The 22,307-nt window shown below is 39.7% G+C and overlaps 1 protein-coding gene across 1 annotated transcript in view; it reads left to right on the forward strand.

The window, feature by feature from the left end:
* Positions 1 to 1,676: 1,676 nt before the first annotated feature.
* Positions 1,677 to 22,307, forward strand: part of LOC138208054 (D-glucuronyl C5-epimerase B-like) — a 53,426-nt gene continuing 32,795 nt past the window's right edge. Inside the window, 1 exon segment of the mRNA XM_069165702.1 lies at positions 1,677 to 1,875. The gene's annotated coding sequence lies outside the window, so the exon portion shown is untranslated.

A 22,307-nucleotide genomic window follows, 5' to 3' on the forward strand; every position in this document is an offset into this window, starting at 1 on the left:
AAAATATTCCAATGGATATAGTTTATCATCTTTTATCTATCCTAGTTGTGTTTGAATAGCATTTTGAAAAACACAATTTTTGGATTACATTTCAAAGTTGATATATATATACATAATGTAAAAACATTTGTAGAAAAATATTACAATGGATAGAGTTTATCATCTTTTTCTATCCTAGTCGTGTTTGAATTGCATTTTGAAAAGCTCATGACTTGTAAACACAAAACACAATTTTTGGATTACATTTCAAAGTTGATATATATATATATATATATATATATATATATATATATATATATATATAATGTAAAAACATTTGTAGAAAAATATTCCAATGGATATAGTTTATCATCTTTTATCTATCCTAGTTGTGTTTGAATAGCATTTTGAAAAACACAATTTTTGGATTACATTTCAAAGTTGATATATATATATAGAAAATGTAAAAACATTTGTAGAAAAATATTCCAATGGATAGAGTTTATCATCTTTTATCTATCCTAGTCGTGTTTGAATAGCATTTTGAAATGCTCATGACTTGTAAACACAAAACACAATTTTTGGATTACATTTCAAAGTTGATATATATATATATATATATATATATATATAAAATGTAAAAACATTTGTAGAAAAATATTCCAATGGATATAGTTTATCATCTTTTATCTATCCTAGTTGTGTTTGAATAGCATTTTGAAAAACACAATTTTTGGATTACATTTCAAAGTTGATATATATATACATAATGTAAAAACATTTGTAGAAAAATATTCCAATGGATATAGTTTATCATCTTTTATCTATCCTAGTCGTGTTTGAATAGCATTTTGAAATGCTCATGACTTGTAAACACAAAACACAATTTTTGGATTACATTTCAAAGTTGATATATATATATATCAACTTATATATATATATATAAAATGTAAAAACATTTGTAGAAAAATATTCCAATGGATATAGTTTATCATCTTTTATCTATCCTAGTTGTGTTTGAATAGCATTTTGAAAAACACAATTTTTGGATTACATTTCAAAGTTGATATATATATATACATAATGTAAAAACATTTGTAGAAAAATATTCCAATGGATAGAGTTTATCATCTTTTATCTATCCTAGTCGTGTTTGAATAGCATTTTGAAATGCTCATGACTTGTAAACACAAAACACAATTTTTGGATTACATTTCAAAGTTGATATATATATATATCAACTTATATATATATATATATAAAATGTAAAAACATTTGTAGAAAAATATTCCAATGGATATAGTTTATCATCTTTTATCTATCCTAGTTGTGTTTGAATAGCATTTTGAAAAACACAATTTTTGGATTACATTTCAAAGTTGATATATATATATACATAATGTAAAAACATTTGTAGAAAAATATTCCAATGGATAGAGTTTATCATCTTTTATCTATCCTAGTCGTGTTTGAATAGCATTTTGAAAAGCTCATGACTTGTAAACACAAAACACGACTGAAGAAGATTCACGTTCTCTCCGGAGTTTTACACAAAGCACCAACAAAAACAAAACACTCGGGCTCCTGGTCGGCAAATTTTGATTGGTTAAAGGAGATATCCCGGAGCTCTCGTCTTCTCTCGCGATACTGAAGATTCTTCCCAGTGAGCAGCAGCAGCAGACGCCGGACGGTGTTCAGTCGCTGTTGTGGCTGCGAGAGAGAGAGGACGAGAGAACGAGAGTCTCTTCGGTTGACCGCGATTTCAATCCTGTGGCGGAAAAAAAACAAAAAACGGGGAGTCTTTTCAAACTGAACGACTCACCAGAAAGCAGCAACAACTCCTCGGCCGCCCCTAAAACAAACTCCGGCTCCGCTCGACACCTTTAATCTCCGCAGGTAAGGTTGCTACCGTTACGTGCTTGTTTGGGTTGAACCTCGTGTCCGAGACGCTCAAAAAAAAAAAAAAAAAAAAAAAAAAAACACCCGCAGGAACTTCAAAGCTCCTCGTCGACTCTTCGTCTCCGGGACGCGCACGTATATTTACCCTCCACCCCTCTCCACCCACCCTCCACTCCTCCGTTAGCTCGTACGCTAACGATACATCTCCGCTTTAATATAAAGTAGCTTGGCTGGCTCACTACTAAGCTAGCTGGCCGGGACGCCCCCCCCCCGACCCCCCCCTCACCCGGTAGCTCCGCAACGTTAATATCGGTGTTACGGTACCGTCCTGTCGGAGACACGGTAATGAGGCGGCTGCGCGAGGAAGCCATGTCAGGGTTGTTTGTTTTTTTTGTGAATGAAACTAACAAACTTACTTGTGGCCACCGGTTTAGCTAACGTCCGGGCAGCCGTGTTTATAACGGCAGTGTTGTTGTTGTTGTTGTTTTTTCTCTGTTGGTTAAAGAAATGTTTAAAAAAAAAAAAAAAAAAACCGTAAGACTTTGCAACAAAGCAGCTACTTTTATTTGTTGGTACTCCTCCTTTTTTTCTTTAAATTTTTTATAACCAAAGTGGAGTAACTTTTATATATATATATATATATATATATATATATATATATGTATATATGTATATATACACACACATATATAATGTAAAAACATTTGTAGAAAAATATTCCAATGGATATAGTTTATCATCTTTTATCTATCCTAGTCGTGTTTGAATAGCATTTTGAAAAGCTCATGACTTGTAAACACAAAACACAATTTATGATTGTATATATTATTATATATATTATTATAGACTGAAGGTTAAGGACCACTTCTTTTGAGTGTGTGTTATAATCAGAGATGGAGTGACACTTACCTTTTACCTTTCAGTGGTCAGTTTGAGCCTGCACAGCTTGAACTGTCTGACCAGACCGGTCTTCAGTAGCCTAATCCCTCTCCCGTTAACAGCTGTTGACAGGGTGCATTGTTAAAAGATCTTCTTTAGTTGGCTATTTTGAGGGTACCGGCCACCCGTCCCATCTCCTCCTTTAATGTCCACCGAAGAAGACGAGACAGAACTCGGCATTCGCGCTGTTGAAAGTTTCTGTGATTTGTGAGCTCGTTGCGCTTAAACGTAGTTTAAGAGCGAGTTGAGACGAATTGGTTGATAGGAGCTCGTCGTTGATATCGGTTTATACTTTGTGTGATAAATTAGGGTTTTGTAACATCTGAAGAAGGCTATGCTCATTTGCAGTTTTACGTTTGTATTGTTGGACTCTACAAAAGTCATTTTACATTATTCACAGTTTAAGAGACTCCGTGCCCCACAGGTCTGACACGGGCCGTTTTAGTCTCTTTAAGGCTCCCAGTACTTCTGACCACCACCTTGTTTTCTTGCCGGTGCGGAAAAGAAAACTCTAAACCTACTACATAAGACAATTTCTTGGTTTTTGATTGGAAATGGCAACTTCTGAGATCCATCTGAGCATGTTCGAGCCTGAATCCACTCTTGAATATGAGAGCGGATGGCGCAAACATCCGCAGCAGGGTGGGAAATTAGCATCAGCCGCCAGCCAAATGCTGCTAAAATATGAAAGTGGCTGATAGATTTCAGACACCAAAAAATAATGAACTTCTGTGTAGCTGGAGAATTAAAACATTTATTCATTAGTGGCTGGTAGATGTTCACATCTTCAAAAAAAAAAAAAAAAAGGTTTTTCATTCTGCAGCAACAAAGAGTCCAGCAGGATGTCTCTGTTTGCTAAAAATCACGCTCAATACTTGCTTCCCGGTACACCACAAAGTACCACGAGGCGCCTATCCACCACGCTCAGCTTGTCTTGTGCAGTTAAACAAGCTTTGATGTTAGTAAAAGGCTTTTTTCAAAATTTTTATTAATTATTATTGTTATTTTTTTTTTAAGATTTATGCATTGTTTTAACAGCTGTTCAAGATATGCCTTGCGTGGGAATCGGAAAAAAAAAAAAAAAAGCAAAATACCAATACTGAAACGTCTGGAAGAATCCAGCATCAGCTGATATCTGCATGGCCAATTTATGGCTCTAATTCCAGTCTTATTGATCTCACAAAGAACCATGCTTCAGTTAATCAATTAATTTGTGTGAAAATGAGGACTTTCTCTTCAGGAAATTAAAGTCCACTTATCTCAGTGTAAATCAGGAATACGACCTGACGTACATTTGGATCGGCCCACTTGAAAACACAATACATACACTGTGTTTATTCTCGTGTTTTTTTTAGATGAAGTCAAGCTGAAAACCTTTCTTGGAAAGTAGACAGTAAATGAGAGGACGTTTGTGTCACTGCTGGTCTCCACCTTGCACCCATCTCTGAACGTGTGAAACTTAAGTCGTCGTGTCTCTTTAACACAACATATAACTTTCTGTCTACAAATAGCCATTTGAATGAAAAACGTGAGTTGAACTGCTTCACTTTCACATGTGGTTTAGGGAGGTCACGTTTAGAAGTGGGGCGATGAATGCTGTGTATTACTGTAGGTCTTTATGCAAACTGCTGTGATTTGGATTCTATATGTCAAACTACGCCTCAGGCTATACCCAGTAGTTGTTTTTTTTTTGGGTTGCAGACAATCAAAGACCTAAAATATTTCACATTTTGCTCACGAGCCACCTTAAGCGTGCTGTAGTGTTTTTTTAATTCCATTTTACCAACCACGTACGTACTTCCTCCCTTACTCATGCCTCGGTGTGTGTGTGTGTGTGTGTATATACGTGTCTGTACATATATTCAATTTGATTATAATGTAGTCTAGTTAAGGTAAAACTCTTTGACTATAGAAAATGTCCCTAACCGTGCCGTGATTACATATCTAGGCTGCGTTTTTGCTTTGTCACTGGATTTATTTCAGCCTGTGATTATGTGGCAGACAGACGGTTGCCTGATTTGGTCCAAAACGAACATTTAATTTAGTTTGCTGTTGATGCAGTTGACAATATATTTTCTATGTTAAAAATATGTTTGGATCTTCTACTTTGGGTGTGGGATCGTCTACTTAGACAAATTAAATTATTGTCAAAATAATTTACTGTGTCACATATACTGTGTACACTGAACACCCCATTTACACATATAAACATGTCAAATCCTTACAAAGACATTTACTAAATTCAAAAAAAAAAAAAAAAGAAGAAAACAGCCTGTCTTGTTGTACCACATCTACACCCTAAAATATCAAAAATGGCTTTGCAGGAGGAAGTTATTCATCATTTAAGCTTGGTGTCCTGATTTGAGTGCAAAAAGATCATTCCTGACCTTTTAAGGTATTGACAGAGACTGTGAGATGTGTTAGAAACTCCTGACGGTCCAAAGTTTTTGGAAGCTTTGGTTGAAATTGAAATTGAAATGCGTGGTGCAGTTATCCAGAAACTTTATCGCTCCACGTGTAATCTATGACATTATGGCTGCCATTCTGTCAACTTTGGCAATCGACATTGATCCCTGGCAGCCAACCTGGGAACCCTTTCTGAAACTTGCTGTTGGGCACTGCCTGGTTTCATTTGGTGAAAGGCAACGGCGTGAAGTGGAAAGTGAGGTGGAAGACACCCAGTTTAGAGGCCGTAGGTAGAACCAGATAGCTTTCATGGTATGACTGAGAAATGTATTTTTGTGTGTTTATGTTTCATATCGCTCTGCTTCTCGGGTGTTTTGTGCTGGCTGCCACGCATCAATCGAGACATCATAAACACAAGAGATCAGATAACTCCCAGTCACTGATGAATCCTTTTTTTTACTGTGAACGATGAGCACAACCTTAATGAACAGTTTATTTTTGGATGAAGTTATTCAAGTATGACACGATAGCCAAGATTTACAAGTACATGTATTTCTCTGGCATGCTGTCTTTGTCTCCTACTCAGACAGAATCGTTGCACATATTTACACTGAAAATGCTCACCTGCGCATTTTGCAAATAGCCACACTCTCAAATGGAACTTCTTGATATGTCAGAAATAAGAGCTTTAAACTACTTACTGGCTAAAGCTGCTTTAAACTCACTGGTGCAACAGTTTGTGCGAGCTGGCTGGTGGGACAAATCAACAACAAAAAAAATACATGTTATATATTGATATTTAATAGAAATGATAAGTTAATTTATTGTTTGTGGTTTCATAAGCAGTGAGGATGTCCTGAAATGCAAAGATTTCGAAACAAACTTTATTCTATGGAGCTTGTGCTTGTACTATAGAAATGCCCATAGAAGACATACTACAGTATAGCACTCTACAAAATGTATAGGTAAAGGCTTCGGAAGAGATTATTACTTTATAGGAAGATCCCGAATGAAACCTGAAACACCAACATCCAATTTGAAGCCAAACAGAGAGCTTTGAAATCCATAAATCTCAGCACCTGGAAAAGTAATCCTTTCGTCAGTGGCATTGATCAGCTCTTAGATGTATTATGGTCATTTTCTGCTGTGATGCAAAATGGTCCGTTTTAGAAGTTACGCCTCCCACAGCAAACTCCATGCAGCATGATGTTGTTTTCATGCACATTACAGCTCTGGTCCATATTCTTTAACCCACAACATCTTTATATTGGCTTTATGTATTGCTGATTATGCAGGCAATCATACAGAGATAGGCATAGCCCCACTGTGGGATCAATAGAGTCTAAATCTAAATCTAGTCTCATAGTTTATTAAATGCACTAATGCCCGTCGCCGTTTTGTTCAGTTTCTGGAGTATTTCAGCGGGAGAGTCGCCTCACATAATTTCACAAAATCTCAATGAATCTGTGATATCAAACACGTCACCGTCAGCTGTCTCCGCGGGCACACACTGCATTTTTCACATTTTACACATCTGACGACAGCGTCTGCGTATTGGGCCTCGAGCTGAACACCGGGCCTGAACACGTCCTGTGTCGACCCGGAGCGACTGCTGCTCTTGCTCCACCTTTTATGTAAACACTGGGTTAAACCCACAATTCCCCCCCGTTTAGTTCATCATCTCCAGTAAATATTAAACGCAGCGCTCGCATCTAGCGCTGTCCGCTAAATTTGGCAGACAGCAATTTTGCGTGGTGATGCTTTGATTTTTATTGTTGATGTACGTCTTTCCGCAGCCATTTCAGTCTCGTCTCTAATGAGTGCCCTAAATCGCCACATTTCAGCACACTGCACGGGACAGTTAAGTGTCCTCGTGGCTGAAGTTCTCTCTTTTTGTTCCAAATGCAGGACTTTTAAACGCCGAGGAGCGCAGCGCAAAAAGCTGTCAAATTGTACCCGTGTTTTCCGTTGAACTTGACACATTTTTGCTCCTTTTCTGTGGCGGTCGTACCGCAGAGTGGAGCAAAGTGGAAACCAAATATGCAATTCGTAATATGTCCAGTCCAGAGCTCTGTGGTGATTATCATTGTTAAACCTGACACCAGTGTCAGAATAGTTATGTTTGCTCCAGCTTCATTTGTACTATGCAGTTGTGTATTAATACATATTTATTATTATTATTATTATTATTATTATTATTATTATTATTATTATACTGTGATCTCTTCAAGATTTTTTTTGCCAAGTCGAAGCATGTCTGTCTCAACAAGAATCGTCAGGAGCCCAGATGAGACGGCCAGGTTAATGTCTGTTCGAGCTCGTCCTTATGGTGCGCCGTCAAACCACATCGAAGATCAAAAGTGTTTGTAGTCGTGCGTCATAGAGACGGAGGAGGGAAGGGGAAAGACGGGGGTTGCCAGGGGCGCAATGCGAGACTGACAAGTTTTTAGATTGCTCTTGAAAACACTTTAAAAATATGGGAATTCTTCTGCAATTCAGCTCTTTTTACTTGGTCGTTCCCCTCGTGAAGTACCCGGAGAATTTACCAACACTTTAAGGCCAGTCCAGTAACGAGTCCCACGCCGAAAGGGACATGAAGGGGGGGCGACAGTAAGGTCACATCGTCGACACCGGCCCGTCCTGCCATCCCAGACCCAGACGACGCGTTCAAGGAAAATGAACACAACTGTGCTTGAAGCCATACGTAGCGGGAGCTTTCCGACGCGTTCCATCAAAGCGGACTTATTGATGGAAAAAGGGATTTGTCTCTTCTTGTTTGCATTGTGGCTCCGGAAAGTCTCTCGTCAATCAGGCTCTGAAAAGTCTCTTCTGTTTTCTCTCTCTTATTTGCAAGTGATTCCTTTTTTGTTTTACTTTCCGCATCTAGTTGACGACTCCCCCGTGTCCTTACCTTGTGACCTACAACCAACTCAGTATTACCGTACGAAAGCAGATACAAAGGGAACGGGGGTGACTTGTCAGCTGTTTGTCACACTGTATAAAAGCTGCCCTACGGAGGAGATCTGGGAGCTATGCCGGACACCTCTCTTTGAGGGTGGCATGTATTTGCTCCTCCTTGCGAGAATAAATGTCCGATGTGTTTGATTTTGAACCAAGCCAAGAGTAATTTTTCCAACACTTATCTACTACAATTGATGCCCAAATCAAAGCTGTACCTCAGGGGATGGAAAACGCCAAAATGGACATTTTTTTCCTTTTCTTTAGTTTTGCATCTAATCTCACCGATAGTAAGGTTTGATGCAAAGCTGGAGTGTTTCCTCCCTGACAGCCCGGCGTGTTCGTGGGTGAAGCGCGCGTCGGCAGGAGAGCTGCTCGTGCTCCAGCCGGGACTATTAGCACGAGCTTCTCACGTTAGCATCCCGTCGCTAGATTCAGGTCGGGTGTGTTTAAACAAAAAAAATGGGAAAAACAACAACAGCACAGATATGTTGGCCTTCATTTTCAGAAGTTTGGGGGGTTGACGTTTGTTCCAAATAAATGAATCTTGTTCATGGCACTTTCATGGCACTCGCAGTAATGCAACGAGCATTGTTGTCATCAGTTCCTGTTGTGCGTAGCGGAGGCTGAGCGTCGCTCTGTGAAGCACGGAGCTGAGGAGAGAAACCAGCGCGACCGTCGGCGACGGCAAAAGACAGCAGAGACTCACTCTGAGCCCAAATGAAAACGGCTGCACGTAAAGTTAGGTAAACAGCATAAATAAATGATTTTGTTTCTTTCAGTGCGGGGTGGGAGTCCGTTTGGGGCCACAATATAGGAAATACTGCTTTTTTTTTTTTTTTTTAATATTCTGTTGAAGTACACATTGCCCGCATTGGTGAATCACTTCTGTGGTTTTCTGTGAAAGAAATATGTTTCCATTTTCATTTTAAATGTATTTTTGCAGTCCTTTCACTCTGTTGCTTTCTCTTTATCTGCGAGGAAGAACCAGCCTGCTTGTTTCATTGCAGAATCGTTCCCTTTAATAAAAGTGAGCCTTGTATAGGCTGTGTGCTCCACGGGAATCTCTCAGACAATATTATTTGCAGCTAAAGGGTGTTGTATGTACCTGTACCTCTTTGAGCAGGTTGTTGCCTCTGGCGAGAATGGAAGTAGAGCCGTTCATTTCAAATATCCCCACTTAGGGCGGAAAGATATTCACACTCAGATATATTATGATTATGTTTTCTATGCCAGACAGCTAATTGCTGATATGCTTGTGCTGACTACACACCCTCACAACAATGGCATTTTTGTATGGATAATTCTCATTATTATTATTATTAGGACATTTTCAGTTGATACTGGACCAAAATAAATATCTCTCCTCTGATAAACGGGTTTCAAAAACGAAGTCAACAAACGCAATCAGCACATTTATGAAGGATTATGGCCTGTGTGAGATTTGGAGGTTTAAACACCCCAAGGATGGAGAATACCAATCTTTCTCCCCAGTGCACAGTTCATATTCTAGAATAGACTACTTCATTATATCAACATCTATCATACACAGGCTCATCAGCTGTGACTACTCACCCCGGGTCATACGTGATCATTCCCCTATCTCATCACCCAAAAGAACATTTCCTGAGTATTTATAGAAAGAGAATGAGCCCCCATCTTTATGATCTTTGACGATCTGAAATTTGAAGAATTTATGTCCTCGCAGATAAAACTTCTTTCTAGGAAAATGCCACGCCAAACGTCCAATCTCTATATTCTTTAAGAGTACCCTAAAAGCACATCTGAGAGGATGGGTCATTTCATGGTCCTCCAAGATAGAAAAAGTCTCATGGACACTTGGAATAATTGGAATCAGGCATCAAACAACTGAAAAGGAGCAGTTTCACAACAGATCATCAGGCTTATGTAATGCTCTCACCAAGAAAAGATATCAGCGCCACATTTCTTTACACTTATAAAGCAGAGAAGGCCATGTTAAGACTGAGGCAACGCTTCTATGAGTCGAGACATAAAGGTGACCAACGTCTGGCCTGAAAACTGAAGAAACGCGTCTTGAACTCCTCTTTTCAGTAAGTGAAGAAATAAAACTTCACTGACAGATAACCCAGTGACTGCTTCAAAAACCTCTGAGAGCAGTTGTGCGCATGTGGCACCAAACAGTGAACATTTCTTGAAACCACTGAAACTGCTCAAACTACCAGAGGAATAAATGGGTGTTTTAGACAAACCAATAACATAAGGAGAAATGCTGAGTTCCCTAACATGCCTTCAATCGGGAAAATCTGCAGAACTGGGGAGGTGACTTTTGTTTTATTAAATCCAACCATATTTGTTTGGCCCATTAATGAAAATATGTAAATGACAAGGGTGTGTTGCCTCCAACCCTGCAGCTTGTTACAGAAGAGGCTCTGATCTCACTCGCGTACAGTTTGACATTGTGGCGCATCCGATTTTTGCAGTGCCAGCATCGATAAAAAGGAATTGATAACCTTGGAGGAGTACAACTCTGATGGATCGGACAATTTAGAACCATTTCTCGATTCCCATCCCTACATTTGGCACAGTGACTTAAACAAAGTCTGTCAATTTTGGCCTCTCATCTTATGTGCTACGTGGGTAATATAGTACTATTGTCAGTTATAACCTGCTTGGCAGCGAGTAGTTAGGAAGTTAATTCTACCTTATATTTATGAGGACTCAAAAGTTAACAACCACGCAACCTACAACATAAAAATGGCAGCTTTTGTTAGCATTCAGTCTACGTGCTTGTGCTTGTGTTTAAAGCCTGCATTCTTTGCTCATTTCATCAGTAGGTTGAGGGGGTTGGACAGGCCCGGTCTCCCTGTGGGACTGCAGTCTCTCTTGCCCTGTGACCCCCCCCCCCCCCCCCCCCCCCCAGTACAGCCAACCACAACCTGCTTCAAAGGCAACACGCAGACAGCTTATGTTTGCATACTTTAGAGCCATCACCCTCCCCCCAGGCACTTTCCTCTGTACCCCTCCTCAATGCGAATACCAACCACCCTTGTACAACAAAAGAAAGTGGCCCACAGGCACGTGGACAATGGGCACTTTTTTTTTTTTTTTGAGATTTCAGTGAAACGAGCCTTTAAGAAAAATGTGTCCTACCAAATTTTCATTGTAGATGTATGCAGGATTAAGAGCCGGTCGGTCCAAACAGGTTTTCCAGAAAATTGTAACACTCTACAGGGAGGGAGATGCTCCGGTTGGCTGGCTCATGAGCTTGTGAGGACTGCTTGTGCCTTTGCCTTCTGTCCTATCTGTCAGCAGTACTTGAACCCAACAACCCACTGACCTACGCCTTTAAATTCATTGTTTATCCACACATTTAGGCCAGTAGCACAGAGCTGCTCTTCTCAGAAGTCTGACTTGCCATAGTCAATTCAGTGGCAGCGCATTAAGATGCCACAGTGGTGGTTGTCTCTCGGCTTGTTCTCCGTGCAGCCAAAGTTAACAACACCCCTTGTTTTATCCGAACAGGCTGACTGCTCCTTCATTTTTTTTTTTTTTTTTTTTTCTCCCTCTCACTGCAGACTTACCCTGTCATTCACTTGTTCAAACAGTCGTAATCTGTAATGGAGCTGAGGTTTAAAAAAAAAAACTTAACTTGGCACCAGCTACACAAACAGCATGTTTGTCTAAGCTGTCCTTGGTTGTTGGTACTTGTGCCAGTGGAATGTGTGTTTGCATTGTGTTTTTTTTTTGTTTTTTTTTCCCCTGCTGCTTAGTATTCAGTAAGCGTTTAGGGTAAAATTCCTCTACTTTTCTACCTGGGTGCTATTCTCAAAATAGTGGCCATTAAAACTGTGGGTTGAGCTAACTGTGCACTCACCACCTCTGCTGATGAGACTAGGTATACATGGGGGCCTGCAAAACAACATATATTCAGGAGGCAGCTTCAGCTTTGCATAAATGCACTTCAGCGACAACTTACCCATTAGCAGGTGCAATCATACAAAGTTATCATGACCCATACTCTACTTTCTGTTGTTTTATTTTGTGTGTAATATTCACTAGCCAGTATCAAATTACACTAAAAATTGGCAACACATAAAGCAATGAGTCACTGGGCTTTTCCTCCATAAGCCTCTGCAGGAAGTGTTGTTGGTGTTAATATTTGATTAATGTTGAGTGAATTGAGCATCATCTAGCTTAAACAAGGTGAATTATTGATTAGCAGTAAATTTAACTGCAGCAATTTTGAGCCGTTTTTCAAGCAAAACTGTCGAATGGTTTCCGCTTGTCATATCATTGAAAACAAAATATTTATTTTTGTACTGTTTGTCAGAAAAAGCAAACATTTTAAATGCTCCCTTGTGCTTCTGATGGATGTTTTTGACTAATTTTGTGGCATTTTTTGGACACAATGACTAACTGTGAAATCGCCCTGCCTCATTACACCTGAATATGAATGTTTTTCATTTAAAAATGGAAAATGGAAGCAGATGACTGAAAGTGTCAAAACAACACAGACTCCTGCTTTAATTACTGAACACGTACATGTCTGAGCAGCTGATCATGTCAGCGTTGCTGAGTTCAGGTCTGCCTCAGTCGAGCTTTGGCCTTTCTCAAGCAGGAACATAAAAAGTGTGCGTTGCACTACACTATGATCACATTTTTTTTTTTTTGAATGCCATGAATCTACAGCTGATACTGAATTTCCAAGAGCTTTTTTACCATCCAGTTCGATAATCGAAGGGCTCAGTGCGTGAAGCTCGTGCAGTTAAATGTCCCCGGGCAGCCATTTTGCATTCACTCTCACAAGAGCCATCCACTCTTACTACCCACTGTGGATAAAGGATGTCTTAGTTAATTGTTTTAATAGCTATCTTTACAACTCGACGCCCTCCAATATTGCAAAACTGGGAGACTCAAAAGCCGTCTCATCTTCTGTGAGCAAAATTAGCCTTCCGACCCTCCTTTGCTTTGCCCCGGTGACATTCACACTTGATTAGGCTTGCAAATGAAGTTTTCCCCCTTTTGTGGTCGGAGGCGTGACCTTGGCCCGTGAGACCCGTTAAGTCTTTATTGGATTGGCTGGACATACTAAGCTCAGAAGAAGTCCCAGCAGCATTTAGCTGCAACCGATGCACCTGCTTCATCAGCACTTGTTTCATCTTTTTTCATGGCTTCTTTTTTAGACTCGTGTCTGAACACTTGGAAGCATCCCAACACTTGAGATAAAGACCATCTACTTGGGGTCAAAAGAGCCCCTGTTTGTCAGTTGATTTACGTTTGTCTGTCTGCCAGCCACTGCAATTCAGATTGTTTGGCTGGGTAGCTAAATATAACCCTGCCATAACTGAAGTTATTACGTACACCATTGCTACACTGGTATGACAGACCTACAATGGGGAAAGACCTGTTTTTTCCACATAAGGTCACTAGTTATCAAAAAAAAATTTTTTTTTAGCAAACGTTGATAGTTTACATGACCTATTATCACTTATAATGACAGGAAAAAAAATGCCAGTCCAGAGATTTCATTTTATAAGGTTTGAAGACATTTCAATGTGAGCATGTATTGAGCTCTAATGTGCCTTTTTCACAGCAGACATTTTGATATATGCAGGGAAAGCGCGGTGCCATTAATGATGCCTCTTTTGTATTCAGGTGTCACAGCAATATAAGAACCCTGAAACTGAAGCAGCTAAATGGAATTCAGATATTGACAATGCGTTTTAAAAAATTTTTTTTTAATTTTATTTATGTCTGTGCTTTTTTTTGTGTGTGAAAAAGCCTATGATGCAGACTTTTAGATAATGTGCAGTTTCTTTATGATGAAATAGTTTTGCTGTATATATCTTAAGACGGTATCAAATGCATTATTTAAATTTTTTTTTTTAAATTCAACTGTCATTAATTAAAAGCATTTATAACCATTCACAAGATAATTTCACTTTTCAGAGGAGCAAGCTGTTCCAGCAGAAATAGACCCTGCTCGTAAAGACAGAGGATTGGAAGATAGAACTGAGATCACGTGTGGCTCAGGGACCAGATGGACACTCGCGGGTTAGACCGTCTCCAGCAGCCGTGATGCAGCCGGATGCAGCGGACACTGCTACACAGAGCAAAGCTTTACTCCTGCTGATTTACTTTCTATTGCTATTTTCTCACATACGAAAGAGGAAAACATGTTTTTGTGTTTTTTTTTTTTTGTTTCGTTAATTTCAGCAGGCCTCTCTGCTAATGAGCTTCTGCTCAAACTGGCAGGCCAAAAGAGGATTTAGGCTCGGGCTAACTGGTCGATTTCAGACCCGTTTATTTCAATCATTACCACAAAATGCGAAAGGCATTTACGACACGACAGCGCAGCACAATAGCTCAGCGGTAAAGCTGTGTTGCCTCACAGCGCGAAGGTTTAAATCCCCTGGTCTTTCCGCGTGAAGTTTGTGTTTTCTCCCCGTGAGCGGGTACCGCCTGGGTACTCGAGTTTGCTCCCGCAGTGTGAAGACATGCTGGTCAGATGAACTGCAGCGGAGTCCCAGCTGGACTCTGTAAATCAGTGCTGGCCGCTACGCGAGATCGCGTCTGGGTGAAGACCGAGATGTAGACGTGCCTGTGTTCTTAATATTTTGAGGAGGCTTTAGTCTTCACAGGCAAACACGAAGATTCGTTTTACAGAGCTTGAGCGAAGGTTTTACATTTCTATATCTGTTTGGACAAAAGCATGGAATTCACTCAAAAGTCTGTCATGTTTGAGTAGAAGTTATGTTGTTTTTTTTAAGCCTACAATTTCCATCATATGGCATGTAACACCTGTTTGCCCTCTGGTCCGGTCTTACAATGATGTCCTCCTCATGATCATTTGGAGAGGAGTTCACTGACTCCTGTTTTTCCCTTTTTTAAATTTTTTTTTTTTTACCTCCTTTTCATCATCTATCTGACTTCTCATAATGAATGCTTCTGTGGTCTCTGACTGCAGAAAGACCAGTGGATTTTCTGTCCCTCTAGAGCTTCACATATGAAGAAGTTGCAGCTGAATAAATAGGCTTTGCTGTACCATCGGAGTACAGAAATGTGTCCTGTCCTCTGCCTCTCTGCTGCCCATATCTACAGTGTATCTGTGTCTGTGGCTGACTTGCCCATTTGCCGTTGAGAGCTCAGCTCTGACAGCCCTGTTAGCAATGACGGATTTGATGGAACCACTTTCTGCATCTAATGTAGGAGGCACTCTGATGGTACAACCCGTGACAGAGCCTTGTTTGTGTGTCGTGTCATACCGTAAATAAGTGCTCATAGAAGCAGTCATTTTTATATAAGAAAAAAACAATTAAGCAGAACTGTCGTTTATAAATTTCAAGCTGTACTGTTGTTTGTTGCTTGAGGTTTTGGTTATTGGACCTTTGGGTGTATTTTTTGGTTCAGCATCATTACTTCAGAGGCAGTTTTCTGTCTCCAGGTAGTAAATGAGGTTGTTAATGGTTAGAACAAAAATGAATATTCTTCTTTAAGTGTTACTCATCATTATGGGTGTCCTTGGGAAGTTTAACAGACGCACTATCCTCACAATTAAAGGTTTCAATTCTGCAGTGTTTACCTACTAAGCAGTTTTCTTTATTCTTGTCTTTGCTGGTGCATTGCAGCGTTGCCTGGTGATCAGTCAAACAGTGTGATCAGTGTGAAACCATTGGTAGGTCTGTGTATTTCGTCATTGTGCGTATGAACGAGGCAAAGAATAGAAAACCTGCTCCAACGGGCTTTTACAGGTCAAAACCTCCACTGGTTACTTTTAACGCCGTCACCGTCCACAAAGAGAGGAATGCAGTACAACCAACTAAGTCTCAGATGATCCATATATTAAACCCACGATAGTTTGTCGCAGCTAGTGAGGTTTCAGGGAGACACTTCAAATTCATCATTGTTAGGGATCATTATTGAGAGTTGTAGTGTCGTATGACTGCATGTTTTGCAAGTACAACATACGACACATTGCGGTGTGAGATTGTTAGCGGATAACAATGGTAGTATAGTGTATACCAAAGACACAAGTGCTATAAATAGCCACATGGTGCTAAAGACAGCTGTTCCGGCGTTGTCAGAGAACCTCGCCGATGTGACAAAAGCGTGGAAATTATACCACTTATTTTACATTATTATTTTTTTCGTTTATGAAAAGATTGGTGAGTCAGGCAGACGTTCATGTACAATTATTTGATTATATCGTGTCTGTGGCTGAAAGTTGGAGAGGAAATCTGGCCCCCCACACACTCAACCCATTTCCACAATGACTGAGATTGATAAAGTAAAAATTAGTGAATTTATAAATCCAATGAACAGAGTACTGTTTGCCGAGTTTCAGTTGTGGCGTTTTATGCATCTGGCCTTTAATCCGTTTGTACTTGTTTGTCTTGTATCTTATTATTATTCATGATTAACACAAAATGTAAATTGAATCAAACATGTCACGTATAGTAAGTTAAATATAACTACGGCCAGGCAATATATTAATATTGTGATGTGAGACTAGATATCGTCCGGATATTGTAGTAATATGGCAGAAGTGTTGTCTGAATGTAATTTTCTAAACTTACCCCACTCCTCTAGCTGATCTATTATTTGCCTCCCCACTTAGTCATTATATCCACATAACTGACAAATATCTCCAAAAAAATGTCAGTGTGTGTGAATATTTTGTGAAAAACACCAATAGTTATCCCTAAATTATTGATAGAGGTGTTTGGTCAAGAACATAGTGGATTTTGTCCGTATCTCGCATGTGAATGATCTAAGTGTTAAAATTCACAGTGTGAGAGAGACAGAGAGAGACAGAGAGACAGAGAGAGAGAGAGAGAGAGAGACTTCCTCACACACTTTACCTCTGTCTAGTGGACATTCGGACTGTGACTGAGGTGTCAAAGCCAAATCACATGGACGCTCCGGGTTACAAACAGAGTTACAAGATGATAGACTTCTGAACAGTGTCAAAGAATCGTCACGGCTTTGTCGTATATCCTGTGCAGCCAGAGGACTACGTTCCTGAATATCCAAATTTGCGAGCAAACGGTAGCATAACAACCCTAATGTCTTTAACATATTTCTGTGCTACCATAGAAACACGTATTGTATGTGAGGATAAACGCAAAGATACGAAAATCGCCTAAAAGAGAGAACGGGGAGATCGAATAGATTTATCCAAGAGTGGTTAGATTCAGGGGAGAACGGCGAAGATTGGGAGGACACCGCGGCCCTGACGGGGGTAATAATTTGCTTGGAAATGCCAGCTAAAGGTAAACCTGCAGAATATATCAAAGACAAGGTCAGCTAGAAAGAGACATTTTTTGAAATCACCTCGGGGCTTCTGCCTTTCCCTCTGAACTCTCACCACTGCCTCACATGGTCGACCTTGTTGCTGGATGTCCGACAGACTCCTGACAATTTTGGTAAATACTTCATCTCCTTGAGCCAAAGTGCTTTAAATATTAGACTAAATCTCACTCTGTCTCGATTATCTTTTTTTTTTTTTTTAAATATTGACTTGTTTTTTTTCTCAAGTTGAAAATGACATTCTAAGATGGCTGAAGACGAGACGGTCATCGGCAGCCACCGACTGTTTACTGTGACCGTAGAAAGGGCATTACGGAGAGACATGTTATGTCTTTGCACAGTGATGTTCATTTTCTCATTGCTACAGGAGTGCTGTCATTAAATCAGCATGTTTGTCATAGTCCAATCACGAAACACACTGTGAACGTTCACGTCTTAAAAAGTCTTTCAACGGGATCTCGCTGTTTCTGTAATTATTATTCTTGCAAAGACGGCTGGTGATCCAATCATTTCATTAGACACCTGACCTTAGAGTCCTCCAGAGAACAAAATCATGGCGAGGAATTCTAATCTGCTTCCTATCTCCGTCCCCTTTTCTTCTTCGTCGTCTTCTTCTTCTTCTTCACACGGGAACAGTATCTTTCCATCCCCACACCCGCATTACGGTTCCCCTCCCAGGACAGGAATGATCGGAATCAGAAGGGGAATCTTCCAAGTCGCATTTCATTTGCATTTCAAAGTTTGGTTGGGTTTTCCTATCTAGAGCTGCTTCCTTTTCCATGCAGAGTAAAGAGGAAATGGTGCCAGGCCAAAGCAGAAAGCGGCACTGGCACGAAACTGACTTATTAATGTTGGAACTGTGCTCTGCATTTGTACATTACTGGAAGTGAGACAACTGAGTTTGCCTTACTTGAGTGTGCCTGGTATGATAAATGACCTGAAACATTTTGGTGTCCCACTTCCCCCTTTATGTTTCTATTTCTGTCTCTCTCTTGCGCCCCATCTTTTCAGTCAGACGTCTTGACATTTTAAGAGCAAGACACTCTGATTGAGGAGTAATGATATATGCATATGCAAAATCCTGAGAGGGGAAGAATAACCTCTGCTTCACTCTTCCCTCAGAGGTTCTTTGTTCCCGTGTCTTTATTTTTTCATTCCGTCATATCTGCTAGAGATTGAGCGATATATACCATCAAAGCCTTTTTTGAAGCTTCCCACTCTCCCAAAAACCCTTTTGATTTCCGACAGCATGAGCTGCTTAATATTCCAAAGTAGTCGGTGGCCTTTTCAGAGAACTAACAAGGTTCTGAAGATGCAAGTCTTGTCTTCATGTGAAAGGCAGCCGGGGCGCAGCCCTCTTCTTTTTCAGAGCTCATACCGAGGTGTCTGTGCTGCGCGTTCAGTCCTGCTCGCATTCGGAGGCCAGAATGATACGTTCTCCTGTCGTTTGTCTTCCAATACTTGGTCCACAGCAGTGCCCATCCTTTGTCCTTTCAAAGGCAATATATTTTTTTTTAGCACTTTAGATATGGCTCTGCTTTTTATTATTTAGAGAGGCAGTCAGGAAGGTTTGTTTCGATTTTTTTTTTTTTTTTAGATGTGTTACATTCTATTTTAAAGCTGAAACATGGCTTTTTTTATGTGCTATCTGAATAACAGAGAAATTAAGTTAAAACTGTTTTGATAATTGATAGTTTTGGTAATTTTTCAATCATTAACTGGTGCCAATTGGGTTTTTTTTATGTGCGGGTTTGTAGCATTTTTATGTTCTAGTAACTTGATGTCTTTTCATTTTCGGATTGCCGATTGGACTTTTACCCTTTTACATCTCACAGACTTAATAAAATGATTGACTTAGAAATAAAAAAAACATTTATTAGATTGAAATGGAAGGTTTTCTCAGTGGCAGCTATACTCCCTTTTTAAAACAAACCAAGATAAATCTGAAGATGACAACTCTAGGTGAGCAGCACAGGGAAGTATATTTGGTGGAACCTCATGTGGCACCAGTTTAGTGGCTCCGATTTTTGTTTTTCTCTAGTTTTAGCTTTCTCTGTTTAATGAGATGATGAATAATCCCTGTGCCGTAACTGGTTTATTGCTGTTGCTAAGGTTTGTCAGCGTAGATCTGTTTTCTCATTCTGTGACTTATTGCTGGAGTCTGATGGTGTAGTCTTTCCATCGCCAAAGCTTGTTCACTACAGAGAGCACCACAGAGTCTTGACAGGCACCAAGGGTATTTGCTCAGCTTCCAAAAACTTCCAAAGTCTTATTTGCTTTCATCTCGGCTTGCCTTTTTCAAGCTTTCCTTTGCTGCCTCCCACTCCAAGACTTACCCTCTCAGAGACTCTCCAGTTTTCAAGTTTCTGTGTTTTGTAGTGTGTTTGCGCGTCGACTCCACCTCCGTCCCCAGAGCGCGTTTCTTCTCATTGCCTTTAACTGTGTCACTCTAACGCTGACATTACCACGATCTAATGACTGAATGCAAAAACTACCTTAGAGTGTTGGTTTAGTTGAAGGGTAACTACCTCATGTCGCCGCAGGTGTCATGTGGAAGGATGTGGACTTTTAGGGAATTCACAAATGGGAAAACAGCCTCCGCATGCATGGGAAAGAAGAAAGTGGATAAACAGCTGCACCCGATATGGCCATAAGTTCCAGATCTGCATTTTTTTTCACAGGCACAAAAAGAGAGTGACAGAGCCCCTAAATGTATGCAAAGCACCACTAAATAACATCAGAATTGACTATCTATATTCCTGAGTACTTGTGACAGGCACAACGCATCTCTCAGCATGTGACGCAGTCCCACTGAAGTCCTCTTTGTTCGCTAAATCCAGTGTGAAAATTACCCTAATGTTTTGCGAGTTGAGAGAGGTTGGCATGGGACTGCTGCTTTGGGAGAATATGCCTTGCATTGGTGACAAGTCTGGGCCCCCAGGTTAGTAGCTTTTCAAGTGTGCTCATTGATTGAATTCTGGCTTATATAAAAAAAAAAGAACAAAAAAATCACATTACCTCCCTCAGAGGTTCATAAAGCGATGATTTGCGCTCAGCCTTTTGGTTTGAAGTAAAGATCTGTGTTTTGGCACTGATTTGATGTTTGGTCTACTTTTTAACTAATTAGATCAATAATGTAAAAACACTGTTCTTTCATTGCATACAGTATGAAGTTGTATCCCTGATCATCTCGTTTTTATTACTTTGACAGGTCATTAAGAATAGATAATGAGCATGTTTTATTTAATCTTTTTTTTTATATAAAACATATAACGTGGTTAATTACACGGAAAAGATACACCCTTCTCTTTTGTCTTTGTTCTAATGACAAATAGGGCTGCCACAATCATGAAATTTTAGTTGATGATGAATTGTTATCCAAATAATTGCAATGAATGATTTTTCTTTTCATTTATGGAACTATTAGTGTAAGCCTGATGATAGTTTGATTATACACCTTATAAAGAAGAAGAGACGATTAATGGCAATGCACATGGAGCCATATAAAAAGTAAAACATTATATTTCTGTTTGCTTTTTAGGTTTTGTACACATAAATTGCAAAGGGCAGATATGACAAAAATACCTAAACTTTATATAGCTTATTCAAAGAAGAAGTTACAAAAAATGACAGCTACCAATAATCAAAATAAACAGTGTACCATAGTGGCACTAATTGTGCACTCATTTTACAGAAGAGGATGAGATGTTATCAGTCAAACCTTGAACCTTGGTGGAAAATGACATGGAAATATGACATTTATTGTTAGTTTCATCCATCAGTTTATTTCCCAGACAAATGGAGACGATTTTAACAATGATGCAAAGTAATTGCAATCAGACAAATATGTCATGGCAGTGACGGCCTCATGACCAATTGAATTGTCTAAATGTAGATTTTTCTTGCGCACATAACCATTAAAAAAAAACCACCCTTCCTACATTAGCATTTCATTTTTTTTTCTTTTTTTTTTTTTTGAACTATTTGTCAGAGTACTCTTTGTAAATGGGATGAGAGGTGATCACATTTAATCAGTTCACTGCGGCTCTGCAAGCAAATCTCAGTTAATTGAGTTCTTCACTTTGCAGACTCAGAATTCTTGGATATTGCTCCGGGCATCAGATGGTCAATGATGGCTGGCACCATGGTGGCATCAGTGGTGTGATCATTCAATGTTCATTCAATGTTTGGCCAGCCCCTGACTCCCCAGAGAAAATGAGTGTATTATGAATGCACCAACAGATGGGTCCTCCCTCTCTCTTTTTACCCTAACTAAAAGTCCTGATAGATGGCCGCATGTGTCACGATGGCAGCAAACGAGGAGCGACTAGAATAATTAATAACCTCACATCATTCTCCGTCAAACCGTCATAAAAGAAATATCCTCAGCCTAATGTTCAAAATGTATTCACAGGAGAGAGCCATAAAGTTGATGTTCATGATTCATATGCAGGATGTCAACCGCTTGCTTAAGAAAGGTCGATTGAATGGGTCCATATGTAAAGGCTATGAAAATGGTGTCAGCGCGGCGCTAAGCTTGGAGAGCCACATGCCAAACCACCTTGAAGAGGAATTAGAGTGCTGCTTGGCTTTCGCTGCCCTTGATTACACATCCATAAAAGTTTATTTTTAGAACTCATACTTTGCCCCAGTTTGACTTTAGGAATAAAACTGTCGACTTTTTTTTTGTAAGTTAATAAGGAGTGTTTTCTGCTGTAGTGAACTGATTATACCTTTGTGATGGTGCTCAGGATGAAATATATTCAAAGTCAAAGCTTTTTTTTTTTTTTTTACATATATCGTCTGGCGATGGGAGAATTTTTTTTTTATTCACA

This window comes from Embiotoca jacksoni, unplaced genomic scaffold, assembly GCF_022577435.1.
Source record: "Embiotoca jacksoni isolate LCO1_2020_lvr unplaced genomic scaffold, fEmbJac1.0.p SCAF_35, whole genome shotgun sequence".
NCBI classification, from domain to species: domain Eukaryota; kingdom Metazoa; phylum Chordata; class Actinopteri; family Embiotocidae; genus Embiotoca; species Embiotoca jacksoni.